This window comes from Arachis stenosperma, chromosome 2 (assembly GCF_014773155.1).
Source record: "Arachis stenosperma cultivar V10309 chromosome 2, arast.V10309.gnm1.PFL2, whole genome shotgun sequence".
Lineage (NCBI taxonomy): Eukaryota > Viridiplantae > Streptophyta > Magnoliopsida > Fabales > Fabaceae > Arachis > Arachis stenosperma.
In genome coordinates, this window is record NC_080378.1 from 60,556,132 (window position 1) to 60,572,796 (window position 16,665).

The 16,665-nt window shown below is 40.2% G+C and overlaps 1 non-coding gene across 1 annotated transcript; it reads left to right on the forward strand.

The window, feature by feature from the left end:
* Window positions 1-395: 395 nt before the first annotated feature.
* On the forward strand, window positions 396-503 carry LOC130964861 (small nucleolar RNA R71). The gene has a single exon (XR_009080928.1). It is a non-coding gene; the product is annotated as a small nucleolar RNA R71 (small nucleolar RNA).
* The last annotated feature ends 16,162 nt before the right edge of the window (window positions 504-16,665 follow it).

The following is a 16,665-nucleotide window of genomic DNA, read 5'->3' on the forward strand; positions in this document are numbered from 1 at the left end:
GGTTCTCCTAGGTAATTCACCTCTTCCATTGAAGGGTTCTCAGGATTATATGCTTCTTCTTCAGATGAAGCATCCTTAGTACTGCTTGGTGCATTTTGCATTCCAGACAGACTTTGAGAAATCAAATTGACCTGTTGAGTCAATATCTTGTTCTGAGCCAATATGGCATTCAGAGTATCAATCTCAAGAACTCCTTTCTTCTGATTTGCCCCATTGTTCACAGGATTCCTTTCAGAAGTGTACATGAATTGGTTATTTGCAACCATTTCAATTAGCTCTTGAGCTTCTATAGGCGTCTTCTTCAAATGAAGAGATCCTCCAGCAGAGCTATCCAAAGACATCTTGGATAGTTCAGAGAGACCATCATAGAAAATACCTATGATGCTCCATTCAGAAAGCATGTCAGAAGGACATTTTCTGATCAATTGTTTGTATCTTTCCCAAGCTTCATAGAGGGATTCTCCATCCTTCTGTCTGAAGGTTTGGACTTCCACTCTAAGCTTACTCAATTTTTGAGGTGGAAAGAACTTTGCCAAGAAGGCATTGACTAGCTTTTCCCATGAGTCCAGGCTTTCTTTGGGTTGTGAGTCCAACCATGTCCTAGCTCTGTCTCTTACAGCAAAAGGGAATAGCATAAGTCTGTAGACCTCAGGGTCAACCCCATTAGTCTTGACAGTGTCACAGATTTGCAAGAATTCAGCTAAAAACTGATGAGGATCTTCCAATGGAAGTCCATGGAACTTGCAATTCTGTTGCATTAGAGAAACTAATTGAGGCTTGAGCTCAAAGTTGTTTGCTCCAATGGCAGGGATAGAGATGCTTCTCCCATAGAAGTCGGGAGTAGGTGCAGTAAAGTCACCCAGCACCTTCCTTGCATTGTTTGCATTGTTATTGTTTTCGGCTGCCATGTGTTCTTCTTCTTTGAAAATTTCTGTTAGGTCCTCTACAGAGAGTTGTGCCTTAGCTTCTCTTAGCTTTCGCTTCAAGGTCCTTTCAGGTTCAGGGTCAGCTTCAACAAGAATGCCTTTGTCTTTGTTCCTGCTCATATGAAAGAGAAGAGAACAAGAAAATGTGGAATCCTCTATGTCACAGTATAGAGATTCCTTGAGGTGTCAGAGAAAAAGAAAAGTAGAAGACAGAAGTGGAAAATTCAAACTTATCAAAGAAGATGGAGTTCGAATTTTACATTAAGGAATAGTGTTAGCCCATAAATAGAAGGATGTGAGAAGAAGGGAAGTAATTTTCGTAAATTAAGTAAAGGATTTTGAAAATATTTTTGAAAAACACTACTTGATTTTCGAAAATGAAAGTGGAAAAGAAATCAAGTGATTTTTGAAAAAGATTTTGAAATTAGAAATCAAAAAGATTTGATTGAAAACTATTTTGAAAAAGATGTGGTTAAGAAGATATGATTGGTTTTAAAAATATGTGATTGAAAAGATATGATTTGAGAACAATTTTAAAAAGATTTGATTTTTAAAAAAAATTAATAACTTGGCTATCAAGAAAAGATATGATTCAAACATTAAACCTTTCTCAACAGAAAAGGCAACATACTTGAAATGTTGAATCAAATCATTAATTGATAGCAAGTATCTTTGAAAAAGGAAAGAAATTGATTTTGAAAACATTTGATTGAAAAGATATGATTTGAAAAAGATTCGATTTTGAAAAACTTTGAAAACTTGAAAAAAAATTGATTTGAAAACAAAATCCTCCCCCTTGTGCCATCCTGGCGTTAAACGCCCAGAATGGTGCACATTCTGGCGTTTAACGCCCAATGAACTACCTTTTTGGGCGTTAAACGCCCAACCAGGCACCCTGGCTGGCGTTTAAACGCCAGTCTGTCCTTCTTCACTGGGCGTTTTGAACGCCCAGCTTTTTCTGTGTAATTCCTCTGCTGCATGTTCTGAATCTTCAGTTCCCTGTACTATTGACTTGAAAATAGAACCAAGATCAAATAAACAATACATGCAAGACACCAAACTTAAAATTAGACACTAGACTCAAACAAGAAACATAAAATCTTTTTGGTTTTTATGATTTTGAAAAAATTTTTTTTCCTTTTTTCGAAAATTATATGAAAATAGAAAATAAAAGTTTCAGAATTCTTAATTTGGATTCCAGGAATCATTGCAATGCTAGTCTAAGACTCCGGTCCAGGAATTAGACATGGCTTCTCAGCCAGCCAAGCTTTCAGAGAAAGCTTCGGTCCAAAACACTAGACATGGCCAATGGCCAGCCAAGCCTTAGCAGATCATTGCTCCAATAGCAAGATTGATAGAGATCAACAAGCTCTTGTGATGATCAGTTGAAACCTCGGTCCAATAAGATTAGACATGGCTTCTCAGCCAGCCAGACTTCAACAGATCATCATGAAACACTAGAATTCCTTCTTAAGAACTCTGAAGAAAAATACCTAATCTAAGCAACAAGATGAACCGTCAGTTGTCTATACACGAAACAATCCCCGGCAACGGCGCCAAAAACTTGGTGTGCGAAATTGTGATCACTACTTTTCACAACTCAAATAATCCCTAGTAATGGCCCCAAAAACTTGGTGCTCAATACCATGGCATAAACACAACTTTGCACAACTAACCAGCAAGTGCACTGGGTCGTCCAAGTAATAAACCTTACGCGAGTAAGGGTCGATCCCACGGAGATTGTTGGTATGAAGCAAGCTATGGTCACCTTGTAAATCTTAGTCAGGCAGACTCAAATGGGTATAGTGATATACGAATAAAGCATAAAGATAAAGATAGAGGTACTTATGTAATTCATTGGTAGGAACTTCAGATAAGCGTATGAAGATGCCTTCCCTTCCGTCTCTCTGCTTTCCTACTGTCTTCATCCAATCCTTCTTACTCCTTTCCATGGCAAGCTTATGCAAGGGTTTCACCGTTGTCAGTGGCTACCTCCCATCCTCTCAGTGGAAATGTTCAACGCACCCTGTCACGGCACGGCTATCCATCTGTCGGTTCTCGGTCAGGCCGGAATAGAATCCAGTGATTCTTTTGCGTCTGTCACTAACGCCCCGCCCTCAGGAGTTTGAAGCATGTCACAGTCATTCAATCATTGAATCCTACTCAGAATACCACAGACAAGGTTAGACCTTCCGGATTCTCTTGAATGCCGCCATCAGTTCTTGCCTATACCACGAAGACTCTGATCTCACGGAATGGCTGGCTCGATTGTCAGGCGAGCACTCGTTTGTCAGGCGATCAACCATGCATCGTGCAATCAGGAATCCAAGAGATATTCACCCAATCGAAGGTAGAACGGAGGTGGTTGTCAGTCACACGTTCATAGGTGAGAATGATGATGAGTGTCACGGATCATCACATTCATCAAGTTGAAGAACAAGTGATATCTTGGACAAAGAACAAGCGGAATTGAATAGAAGAACAATAGTAATTGCATTAATACTCGAGGTACAGCAGAGCTCCACACCTTAATCTATGGTGTGTAGAAACTCCACCGTTGAAAATACATAAGAACAAGGTCTAGGCATGGCCGAATGGCCAGCCTCCCAATGATCTAAGATAGCATAAAATGAAGATAGCTACCCCGATATATCAATACAATAGTAAAAGGTCCTACTTATAGAAAACTAGTAGCCTAGGGTGTACAGAGATGAGTAAATGACATAAAAATCCACTTTCGGGCCCACTTGGTGTGTGCTTGGGCTGAGCAATGAAGCAATTTCGTGTAGAGACTCTTCTTGGAGTTAAACGCCAGCTTTTATGCCAGTTTGGGCGTTTAACTCCCATTTAGGTGCCAGTTCCGGCATTTAACGCTGGAATTTCTGAAGGTGACTTTGAACGCCGGTTTGGGCCATCAAATCTTGGGCAAAGTATGGACTATCATATATTGCTGGAAAGCCCAGGATGTCTACTTTCCAACGCCGTTGAGAGCGCGCCAATTGGGCTTCTGTAGCTCCAGAAAATCCACTTCGAGTGCAGGGAGGTCAGAATCCAACAGCATCTGCAGTCCTTTTCAGTCTCTGAATCAGATTTTTGCTCAGGTCCCTCAATTTCAGCCAGAAAATACCTGAAATCACCAAAAAACACACAAACTCATAGTAAAGTCTAGAAAAGTGAATTTTAACTAAAAACTAATAAAAATATACTAAAAACTAACTAGATCATACTAAAAACATACTAAAAACAATGCCAAAAAGCGTACAAATTATCCGCTCATCAGAAACCTATTCATCAGCAAGGGGATGTGTGACTTAGGAGCAAGCATAACTCTAATCCCATCTTCTTTAGTGAAAAAGCTTGGCATAGAGGAGGTGAAACCAATACAGATATCCTTGGAGTTGGTGGATCAATCAGTAGTATATCCTAAGGGGCTGATTGAGAATCTTTTAGTTAAAGTTGACAAGTTCATCTATCCGGCAGATTTTGTGATCTTGGATTCTTCAGAAAATGGAAATGACTCCATAATACTTGGTCGACCATTTTTGGCCACTGCTAGAGCCATTGTGGATATAGAACAGGGAGAGCTAACCCTCAGGATGCATGAGGAAAGCATCACCTTGAAAGTCTTTCCAGAATCACAAAGGAATGAAGAACCAAGCAAGACAAGTGGTGACTTCCTTCCAAAGCAAGCAACCGACAAAACAATAGAACAAAAGAGTGAGATTGTACAATGAGAAAAAGGAATTCAAAAAGAAGCTGGGATGATAAACAAAAAGGAAGGTATCACAACTCAAGTCACTGTCAAAGGAAGCATATCAACAAAGAAGAAAAGGAAGAAAAACAAGAAAAAGGCCTACAAAGGGTGGAAGAATAAGAAAATCCCAACAGAAGGATTTGCCAAAGGTGACAAGGTGCAACTAGTGTATCAACAGCTGGGAACAAAAGATTATTACACTGTTAACCAAGTACTCTCTCTTGAGCACATTGAAATTGAGCATCAAGGCACACAGAGAAAGTTTACAGTGAGAGGTGACAAGTTGAGACATCACCAACATCAACCACCCTAAAGGGAGTCCAATGTCAAGCTAGTGACAATAAAAGAGCGCTTCATGGGAGGCAACCCATGATTTAAGATTTCTGTCTTCTCTTTAATAAGCTATGATTTCCTGAGTATGATTTTGAACTTCCATATTTGATAAATGCATATTTCATTTTAGAGCATAAGTCAGACTTCTAAGTTTGGTGTCCCTTAAGGCACACGTAATTTTTGCTTTTCAAAAAGAAAGGGAGCTATTCTTAGAACATATGCGTAATTCTTTTGATGGAGCATATGACCAAACACTAAGTTTGGTGTCTGCATGTATAACAAAGTTCAAAAGATCACTTCCCAAACATGGAATCAAAACCATACAGAAAGGAATCATGCATCAAAATTTTTTAAAAAAAAAAAATATATCAATTGTGAAGAATGGCTTGCATTGCTAAGCCGTCCCCTTAATAAAAGATAAGTTTGGTGTTCACCAACTTTTAGCATCTTTAATTAAGGGACACAATTGACAAAAAATTTTTTTTAAATAATAAATAGTAATAAACAAAACAAAACAATTCTTTTCCTTTAATACAAATCAATTGCCAACGACTATATTGATGATCTAAGGCTAGTTGTTTTGGTTCATGCAGGAGAAAAAGATTGAAACAAACTTAAGGAGGGGCCACGGCTAGGATCAGCTATGAGAGGATGGTCACATGTGCCTAGAAGAACGCGCTCATGGGGAATAGAATTTGCATGCATGCAACATTGAACACCTAAATGCATGCAGCCAATGGGAGAAGGATCCTCGTCAAAGCCTCAACAATACATGCAGGCTGTCCATTTCATGCATTCCTTGGATGAACAACTCAATCTTAACCATTCATGAGCACCAACGAGTTCCTTTCTCACTCATTATGGTTTTGTTGGAAAGCTTGAAGAATCCACCTATAAATAGCAGTTGGCACCAACACGGTATACACACTCATTCAAGCCACTTTCATATGAAAGCCATAATCTCTTCCACTTCCAAAACCAACATAATTCCCTTATCTCACACAACAAAACCGAACCAAAACTCATCCCAAACACAACACATACTTCTTCTATTCTCACTTTTTCTTTCTTCTTACCTCAAATCCAATGGCCTCCTCAAGTTCAAAAAGAAGGCCGGGAAAGGAACCTATGGTAGCCGAACCCCCATCATTTGATGCAACCAAATTTAGATCCCAATTCCATGAAGGGAGATATCATAGGTTCATGGAGACAAAGAATGTCATTTATGAGAAAGGCCTTGAGTTGAGAGACGGGGAATACCCCATCATGAGGCAAATCACTAAAGAAAGAAAGTGGGAACTCTTATGTGCTCCTCTTGTTGACATCAGTGCAGTCATGATCAGGGAGTTCTATGCAAATGCTGTAAAAGAAAACAAAGATAGTGCTCCTTACACAAGTTATGTCAGAGGAGTTGAAGTGAGTTTTAGCCCAGTTGCCATCACAAGGGCCCTCAAGTTGAGAACCATAACCTATGCAAAGCGCAATTATGAAACCAGATTGCAAATAGAAAACAATCCTGATGAGATCTTGCAGGGGTTATGTGTGGAGAATACAGATTGGGAAAGAGATTCAAAGGGAGTTCCAAGTCACTTGAGGAGGATAAATCTCACTCTTGTGGCTAAGGGATGGTATGAAATAGTGAGGAGATCTATCCTTCCTACTGGAAACGCTTCTTGGGTCACAATCAAACGAGCACTCTTGACATACTGCATCTTGCATGGAGGTGAGATCAACCTCGCACAACTCATAGCTGACAGTATTCAAGAAATGGCCAATAGCACAAGCAAATCAAAGGGTCTTGGACATCCAAGTACCATCCTCAGGCTATGTGACAAAGCTGGAGTAATCTTTGAAGATGAGGACACAGAAAAAGTGAAAAAGGGAAAAGGGATCACTAAGAAGAGTATGGAAGGAATAAATGAAGAAGATGATCCAGAGGGGGTGGTAGCTCCCAGGCAAAGGAGATCACAAAGAGAGGAAGGAGGAAATCAAGTTCATGATGCCATAGACATGAGCCAGTTACACAGGGCAATAGAAGAGCTATCTCAACAACTCATGCAGACTCAACAAGAGCAAAATCAGGGGAGCCCAGCGCAATATCTAGAGCCCCATCCAGAGTTTATGGAGCAATATCTAAAAGACAAAGAAGAGAGAGAAGCTTGGCAGCATCAAATGGAGGAGAAGCAAGAGAGATGGCAACAGCAAATGATGACTCAACAGCAAGAATTTCAAGCACAGATTCTTGAAGGACAAAAAGAGCAATACAAAGAATTCAAGGAATCATATGATAAGCTGTATTTTAGTCAAGCTAAAGCAGGGGAATACAGTCACAACCTGTATCAATGGAAGAATATTCATCACACCATGGGAGAAGTGAGATATGCACAAAGAATGGAGAGTGATGAAAACATGCAAGCAAGGTTGGAGTACTTGACCCATAATTTGCCAACACTCAATCCTCAGATCAAGCCATTTGAGCAATGCCCCGAATTTGAAGCCAAGCAACAAGCAAGGTCTCATCACTATACGGAGGCAACCTTTAAAAGATTGGAAGATGTTGGGCTCTCAGGACTCTTAGATTCTGTCTGGGGAAGAAGATGTCCTGGTGAAGAGATCCGAGATTATTCCAAGATAGGGAAAAGAAAGAAGAAAAAGGAAGAATCAAGCAGCAGCCACGACCAATAGAAGGTGGCAAAGTTCTTTCATTCCCCTTCTTTAACTCTTCTAATAAGGAGAAGCATGTTTGAAACATGATATGCCTCCACTGTTTATTTCCTTTTTATTTCTTTTTCTTGTACTTTCTGTTATTCAATAAGTAGCTAGAGAAATGGTTTGCATAATGCTTGTCATTCATCACTTAGCTTTAATTTTGTTTTGTTTCCCATATGCTAGAATAAAAGAGATTTTGTTTGAATTGAAAAGTGAAATATCCAATGTTGCATAAGTAGAATGGAAGTTAATGGTGGTATATATGTTTGATTAAATGCATGACTCATGAAATAATTGTTGCATAATATCATTCTCATTCAAGTGTGAGTTAGCTTGCTGTTATCAAGACCCTTACCAATAAATAAAAAAGCCCTTGGGAACAAAAACAGAAAGAAAAGGGAGAAGAAAAAGCCAAAGTGGCAAGAAAAGCAAAAAATTGAAGGTTGGACACCAATAGCTTGGACCCTAGGACACATGCCTGTGATGTTCTTGTACTAAGATATGCTTGGATGAGTAAATTCTAAGGGGTATTTTAAAACCCGGTCACTTACTGATTTGGGATGGCCAATTGAAAGTCCACAATAAAGAGCAACTTAGATACAGAACATTTAGTTATCCAAAGAGATACTGGGCATCAATGATCCTAGGAAGAATTAGTGAGCCATGTGTCTGTGGTGGAAAGATGTTGAGTAAAAGAAAGAAACAAATAAAGCCAAAGGCTATTACTGCAACATTTGACACCAAAACCTCCAAAAGAATAAGCTTGTTAAGCATTATAAGAAAGAAAAGTTAGCAAGGGAGTGAGTAAAGAGTAAGTCTTATAACAGCAAGTTTAGCAAACCTTTGATGAAAAATGTGTATTATGTAACAGCAAACAATAACTTGAGTTATCATTGTCTGCATAAAGACCCCATAGATCAAGTTCTGCTATATGCCTAATAAGGATATATGTCTTTTCTTGTTCATTTCAATTTCTCTTAGTTTTGATGCTTGCTTGGGGACAAGCAAGATTTAAGTTTGGTTTTGTGATGACAAGTCATCATATACCCATTTTTCAAGCTAATTTCACTTGTTTTATTAGCATTTATACACTTTCTTGCATCCTAAGTAAGTGATTTGGAGTGAAAATGCATAACTTCTTTAAATCAAACAACCACCATGAAATTAATGTTAACTCATGAGGTTTAAGCTAAATTTAATTAATTTTTAATTGATTTATAAGCCTCTTGAATTTAGTGATACTTTGAGTGGTTGTTTTGGTTTATTGTAGGTGAAGAAAAGAAAAAAAGGAAAAGCGTGGCCTAAGGAAGTGTGGCCCAAGGAGAAGAAAGTGTGGTCAAAGAGAGAAGAAGTGTGGCGCACAACATGAGGAAGGGCAAACATTGCCCTCCACAAGGGCACACTGCCCTCTAGGAGGGCAACATAAGGAAACCAAGCATAAAAGGCAACTCCGCTCTGCCCACTACAAGGGCAGAGCACAAATCTGTGCCTTGGAATCAAGAGGAACAAAACCTTGCCCTGCCCTCCACAAGGGCAGTATCGGGCTCACCAAGGGAAGAAAATCAAAGGAAAATGTCTCCATTGCATGCCACAAGAGTTGACCACGGGACCATGAGGAAGCAAGGAACTGAGTTCCATTACCGTGCCAAGAAAGCCAAAGAAATTGAATAAGCGTGTGTTTCTGCTAGGATTCGAACGCGGGACTTCATTTTGGAAACACTGCCCTGCCCTCCGCGAGGGCAGGGCAGGATTTTGTGTGGCATGATTCTGGCGCACCAAGAAATGAGTCTGGCGCACCAAGGAATGAATCTGGCAGCACCAGCAGCACACCACAGCACCCATCTGGCGCACCAATTTTTCCTGCCCTGCCCTCCGCAAGGGCAGGGCAGCATTCTGCGCACCAAGATCGCACCAAAGCCGCACCATGCATGCACCAAGCACCATTTTCTGCCCTGCCCTCCGCAAGGGCAGGGCAGCCTCCTGGAAGCAACTCCTCATGGGCCAAAAATTGAATTAAAAATCCAATTTAATTCAATTCTTCACCAAATCAAAAGCCCATCCAAATCCCAAGATCCAAGAATAGAAAGTGTATAAATAGGAGTTAGTTTGATGTAATTAAAACTTGGACCTTTACTTTCACTTTTGAACTTTTGACATTTACCTTTTACTCGATTTTTGAATTTCATACTTCCCTTGGAGCTTTGAATTCTGCAAATTCTCTTGGTGACTTCACTGAGATTTCAGAGAATTGGGGAGGAGAATTGATCTCTCTTCTTCCTCGTTCTTGCCTGAGCACTTTTAATTTTCTTGTTTTGAGTTTTGGGTGTGAAGAGTTGAGGAAATTCTGTCTCAACCTCCATTCAAAATCTCTTTAATTCCTTTCTGCACAATTAAATTCAATTTCAATTTCCTTTACTGCTTCTTCTTCAATTTCTTGTTAATTGCTTTGTGAACTTGGATCTGGGAAGGCAATTGAGATCTAGGCTTTGCTACCTAGTCTCTGGAGGCCTGAGATCCCAATTTACTTTTGATTCTTCTGTGAACCTCTGTTGCACTTTATTTCCTTACTGTCTGAATCATAATTGTTTCTAATTCAATTTCTGCTCTATTGATTGTTGCAATTCACATTCTCTTGCTTAAATTCTGAAATCCCTATCCTCAAATCCCTTTTACATTCAAGCAATTTATATTCCTTGCAATTTAAGTTACTGCAATTTACATTTCTTGCACTTTAAGTTTCAGTCATTTACTTTCTTGTTCTTTAAGATTCTGCAAGTTTACTTTCCTGTCCTTTAATTTACTGCAAATTTTCCCTTCCCCCTTTACATTCCAAGCAATTTAGCTTCTATTAAAAACACAAATCACTCAACCAATATTTGATTCGCTTGACTAAACCAACCACTAAACTAAAATTGCTCAATCCTTCAATCCCTGTGGGATCAACCTCACTCATGTGAGTTATTATTACTTGATGCGACCCGGTACACTTGCCGGTGAGTTTTGTGTCGGATCGTTTTCCGCACATCAATGAACTCATAGCAGAAGGCATTAGAAAGATGGCAGAAAAAAGCGATTCAAGAGGAATGTTAGGTTACCCCAGCACCATTTACCGAATATGCAAGAAAGCTGGGGTAGTTTTTGAAGATGAGGATCCCGTGTGGATAAAGGAAGGCATTCCAATAACGGTCCGAAGGATGAATGTTGCCGCATCCCCCCTGCCTCAACGGAAGCAAAGGAAGAGGACAGCCCTCAAATAGTGGAAGGACAAATCGTAGAGAGGCAAGCACCACATAACTTGGACATGCACCAACTGCAGGAAGCCATTGATGGCTTGTCTAGACAGTATTTGGAAAGCCAAGGAGCACAGAAAGAGCTTCAACTACAAATAATGGGGCAGCAAGAGGAAGCATTCTCAAGATGGACGACTCAGCAAAGTGAGTGGCAAAGGCAAATGATGGAACAGCAACTAAGTCAAGGGCAACAATGGGGAGAAACATTCAACAGGATGGAACAAAAGCAAAATGAGCAACAAGAGTCCATCCAGAGGCTAATCAACATCCAAGCACATCAAGGGGCACATATACATGAGATGCATCGAAGACAAATAGAACAGGCAGAACTATTGGACGAGCAAAGGGCATTCGCAGAAGGAGTTTACATGAGCGAAACTGGGCATCATATAAACACTCAAGCTAGGCTCGGCTACATAGTAGGACAACTGCCAATATTGCATCCAGGAATCGCCAAGTATGAAGAAATGAAGGATGAATTAGCACAAAAGGAAAGACAAAGGGTAGAAGAGAGTCATGAATCAGTGAGGAAGGCACTTGAGGATTGGAAGCAAGCAAGATTGGCGCGGATGCGAGGAAATGCAAAAGGACACAAGGAGGACAAGCAAGGAGGAGAGCATGGACAACCACAAGAGTAAAAGGTGGTGGAGTTCCTTCTTTACTCCATCTTTTTCTATGTTTAAATAAGGAAGATTGTGGATGAAATAGGACATGCTTCCATGTTAGTTTGAACCTTTTCAATTCTGCATTTTAAGTCTATTGCTTAGGTCTATGATTTCTGGTTTAAGTGTTACTGCATCATACCATTACTTATTGTATGCGTGTCCTTTTTGAATCAAATGAAAAAGAGAATGATTGTGTTTTAAAAAGACCAGAGTGGAGTTCATAATATGGAGTAATTTTCTGAATCTTTGGTGTGATCATAAGTTAGCTAAGTTGGTTCAACCATAAGGTGGGAAGACAACTATCTGTCCTGAATACTATGCTTTGAACACACCCCATGAGACCAGCTAAGTAAAAAGATCCTAATAAGAGAAAGGGAAAGAACAATGAAAGTGAAAAACAAAAGAAAAAGAGTAAGCAATAAGGCTAGGCACCAATGGTTTTTAATCTTGAAGCATGTCTCTGTGGTGCTCCTGTGTGAGGGATTTACTTGGATGAATAAGCTCTTAGGGGTGCCTTATCACTTGGTAACTTGGGTTAACTAACCCGGGATTATCAGCTGAAAGTCCACTATCAAGAGTAACCCTCACTACAGAGCATTTAGTAACCCAAAGAGGTGCTGGACACCAAGGTCTCAAGAAGGAAAATAAATGAACCAGATGCCTGTGGTGTGTATGTATGGGGGAGAGACTTGAGGGAGTAAGTCCTTAGGGGTGTCTCAACACCTAGCACCTTGAACCAACTGGTTCGAGAGTGTTGGCTGAAAGCTTATCTTAAAGAGTTGCCCCCTTACAGAGCACCTATCCTGAAGAACACAAATAAGCCCTGAAATGACAATAAAAAGATCAATAAAAGTCTCATGCTATGTAAGCAAAGCCAGTGTTTTAGAACATGATAAAGGTCTGAAAGCCAGTAATGGAATGAACCTAAGTTGCGATGCATGAAACCACCATAAAATCAGTAACATGACCTCCACAAGAATGACTCATTCCTCTTGGTATTTCATTCATCATTTTCTTGTTCCAGTACTTGCTTAGGGACAAGCAAGCTTTAAGTTTGGTGTTGTGATGCCAAGGCATCTTGACCAGTTTCACTGACCTTTTCTTTACTGTTTTTAGGGTAGTTTCATGCATTTCCTTAGGAAATAAGCTAGTTTTGGGTAAATATTCACTTACACCTTGATTCAAGCATACATTGTGCATTTTACATGATTTCATGAGGATTTTGCATGAATTTAGTGACAAATTGTATGTTGCATTACCCATGACTTGGACTAGAACTTTGATGCACTCTATTGCTTGATTTCAGGACCAAAGGAAGCAAGGAAGAACCACTTAGCAGTCACGTTAATCTAATTAACGTGGCCACTAACGTGGAATGGGAGGTAACTTGCAAAGTTAATGAGAAAAGTGATTGCCAATAATGCTCTCGAAGCCATCATTGCCCATGTTAAAAGTCACATTAACTAAGTTAACGTGAGCTCTAACGTGAAGAAAGTACTTTGAGCCAACGTTAGTGACACTTAACATTATCACAAACGTTGGCCAATGATCATAAGTGGCCACGTTAGAGTCCACGTTAACGTGGTTAACGTGGCCTCTAACGTTAACAAGGGGAAGGAAGCCAACGTTAGTGACATTCAACATTGTCACTAACGTTGGCCTAAGGTGCAATGTACCACGTTAACTTCCACGTTCACTTGGTTAACGTGGGAGCTAACGTGGGAAGCAAAAATAGTCGACAACGTTAGTGACACCCAACATTGTCACTAACGTTGGAAGCAACCACAAAACCCCAAGGAGCCACGTTAACTTCTACGTTAACTTAGTTAACGTGGAAGCTAACGGCGATGAGTGAAAGATGAGCCAACGTTAGTGACACTCAACATTGTCACTAATGATGGAAATGGTTTGCAAGGCCACGTTAGAAGCCACGTTAACCTAGTTAACGTGGACTCTAACGTGAGATAGGGGCATATTGGAACGTTAGTGACAATGTTGATTGTCACTAACGTTCTCGAAGATTGGCACGTCTACGTTAAAAGAGCCACGTTAACTAAGTTAACGTGGACTCTAACGTAGGAAAGGGGGAGGCTCTCAACGTTATTGGGAAAGTTGAGTCCCAATAACGTGTGCGAAGGACAAAGAGGCAACGTTAGTGGCAACGTTTGTGCCACTAACGTTGAGGTTAACGTAGCCTTTACTTGGGTAAGAAACGTTAGTGAAAAAGTTGAATGACACTAACATTTTCGAACCCATTTTCTCACTGAATGTTAACACCTCTAACGTCCTGAGCTAAAGTCTCTGCCCACTTCACACTTTCTCTCTGCAAGTAAAACCAAGCCCAAGTGAAGAAGAGAACTGCTACTGAAGATCCAAAGGCCCAAGACTTGAAGAATCAACTAGAAGAATAGAAGAGTAGTATATATAGGAGTAGCTTTGAATTATTTAAAGGAGAGTTGGAAAGAGTTCTGAAAGTGGGGGGTGGGGGGGAATGCATTACTCTCTATTTTTTACTTTCTCTGCTCTTCTAGTTCAGAATGTATTCTCCATCTTTGTTTTCATTTTTTAGAGCTATGAACAACTAAACCCATTTCATTGGGTAGGGAGCTCTGTTGTAATTTGATGGATCAATACTAGTTTGCTTCATTCTTCTTCTATCTTTTCTCTTGATTTTACTTGAAAGCTTTCGATCTTCATCCCATTGGGTAGTTATCTTGGAAAAGAAACTATTCAAACTTGGATCCCTTCTGAACCTTGAAAGAGGAATGAAGAGATCAAGCTAGAAATGCTTTCTCATGCTGGACCAAATTGGGTTTGGATGGATATGTGACTATAATCCTCTCAAAACTTGATTTGGGAAATGCATGTGGTATAATCAGTGACCACACTTCATCTCTTCTCATGAGCAATTGACCAAGGAATTGGCTATTGATCAAGATTTGAGAGATTGAATTGCAAGAAATTGTAATTCAATCAATTAAGATTGCCAAGGAGATCAATGAGTGCATTGATTGAGGAAGAGATGAAAATGAACTTGATCCGGAGAATTGTAACATCTCCTGTGCCCAATGAACTCCCCAATTCTGATCTCACCCATTCTCTTTAATTTTTGCGTTTATTTTCATGAGCAAACACCCCATTCCCATTTACAATTCTGCAATTTAATTTCAGTCATTTACTTCCAGTTCTTTAATTCTAGCATTTACTTTTTCGTCACTTACATTCCCGCCATTTTATTTTCTGCAACTCTCAACCCAACTAGAACAATCTTCTAATTAAAGTTGCTTGATCAATCAATCCCTGTGGGATTCGACCTCACTCTATTGTGAGTTTTTACTTTACGACAAATTTGGTACACTTGCCGAAGGAAATTTGTTGAGAGACAATTTCCACCTGCATCAATATCCACTCAATCTAAGGTAGAACGGAGGTGGTTGTCAGGCACACGTTCATAGGTGAGAATGATGATGAGTGTCATGGATCATCACATTCATCAAGTTGAGGAACAAGTGATATCTTGGAACAAGAATAAGCCGAATTGAATAGAAGAACAATAGTAATTGCATTAATACTCGAGGTACAGCAGAGCTCCACACCTTAATCTATGGTGTGTAGAAATTCCACCGTTGAAAATACATAAGAACAAGGTCTAGGCATGGCCGTGAGGCCAGCCCCCAAAACGTGATCTAAGATAGCATAAAACTCTCCAAGATGAGAATACAATAGTAAAAGGTCCTATTTGTAGAGAACTAGTAGCTTAGGGTTTACAAAGATGAGTAAATGACATAAAAATCCACTTCCGGGCCCACTTGGTGTGTGCTTGGGCTGAGCATTGAAGCTCCACTTGCATGCTTCCTTCCTTGCTCCTTTGATCCATGCCTAGCCTATTTTAACCTGAGATTACTAGCAAACACATCAAGACATCTTATGGAATCAAGGATGAATCAAAATTACCAAATTAAAGGCTTAAAAAGCATGTTTTTACATTCGAGCACAAATACGGGAGATATTACAAAACTATGCTAATTCATTGGCTAAATGTGAGAAAAGAGTATCAAAATGCTCTAAATTCAACACACGATAAACCCTAAAAATGGAGTTTATCAGCGTCGCATGGATATTATGGCCCCCTAAATTAAATAGAGAGTTGCGCGAGAACGACGCTGGAACTGTGCGTCTAGCACAAATTCCAGCAACGCGTTTCCGTGCTTCACGCGTCCGCGTCACCCATCTTTGTCCCTTACTCACGCGATCACGTGTTTCACGCATTCGCATGGATTTGTGATCATGAACCCCAAATCACGTGAACCCTAACCCATCGTGTCCCAAACCCCAAACCCCCCTCTCTTTTCCCCTCTGCAACTCCTTTCCCCCCAGCCAACCACCCCAGACCGCCACACCACCCCCAACCACCAAGACCCCGCCGCGACATTGGTGCACAAAATTGTGATCAACAATGGCGCCATCAACATGGTACGCTTAATTGCAATCTCAACTCTTTATCACAACTTCGCACAACTAACCAGCAAGTGTACTGGGTCGTCCAAGTAATAAACCTTACGCGAGTAAGGGTCGATCCCACAGAGATTGTTGGTATGAAGCAAGCTATGGTCATCTTGTAAATCTCAGTCAGGCGGATTCAAATGGTTATGGATGATTAATGAATAAAACATAAAATAAGGATAGAGATACTTATGTAATTCATTGGTGAGAATTTCAGATAAGCGTATGGAGATGCTTTGTCCCTTCTGTCTCTCTGCTTTCCTACTGTCTTCATCCAATCCTTCTTACTCCTTTCCATGGCAAGCTATATGTTGGGCATCATCATTGTCAATGGCTACAGTCCCGTCCTCTCAGTGAAAATGTTCAACGCGCTCTGTCACAACACAGCTATTCAGTTGTCGGTTCTCGATCATGTCGGAATAGAATCCAGTGATTCTTTTGCGTCTGTCACTAATGCCCCACAATCGCGAGTTTGAAGCTCGTCA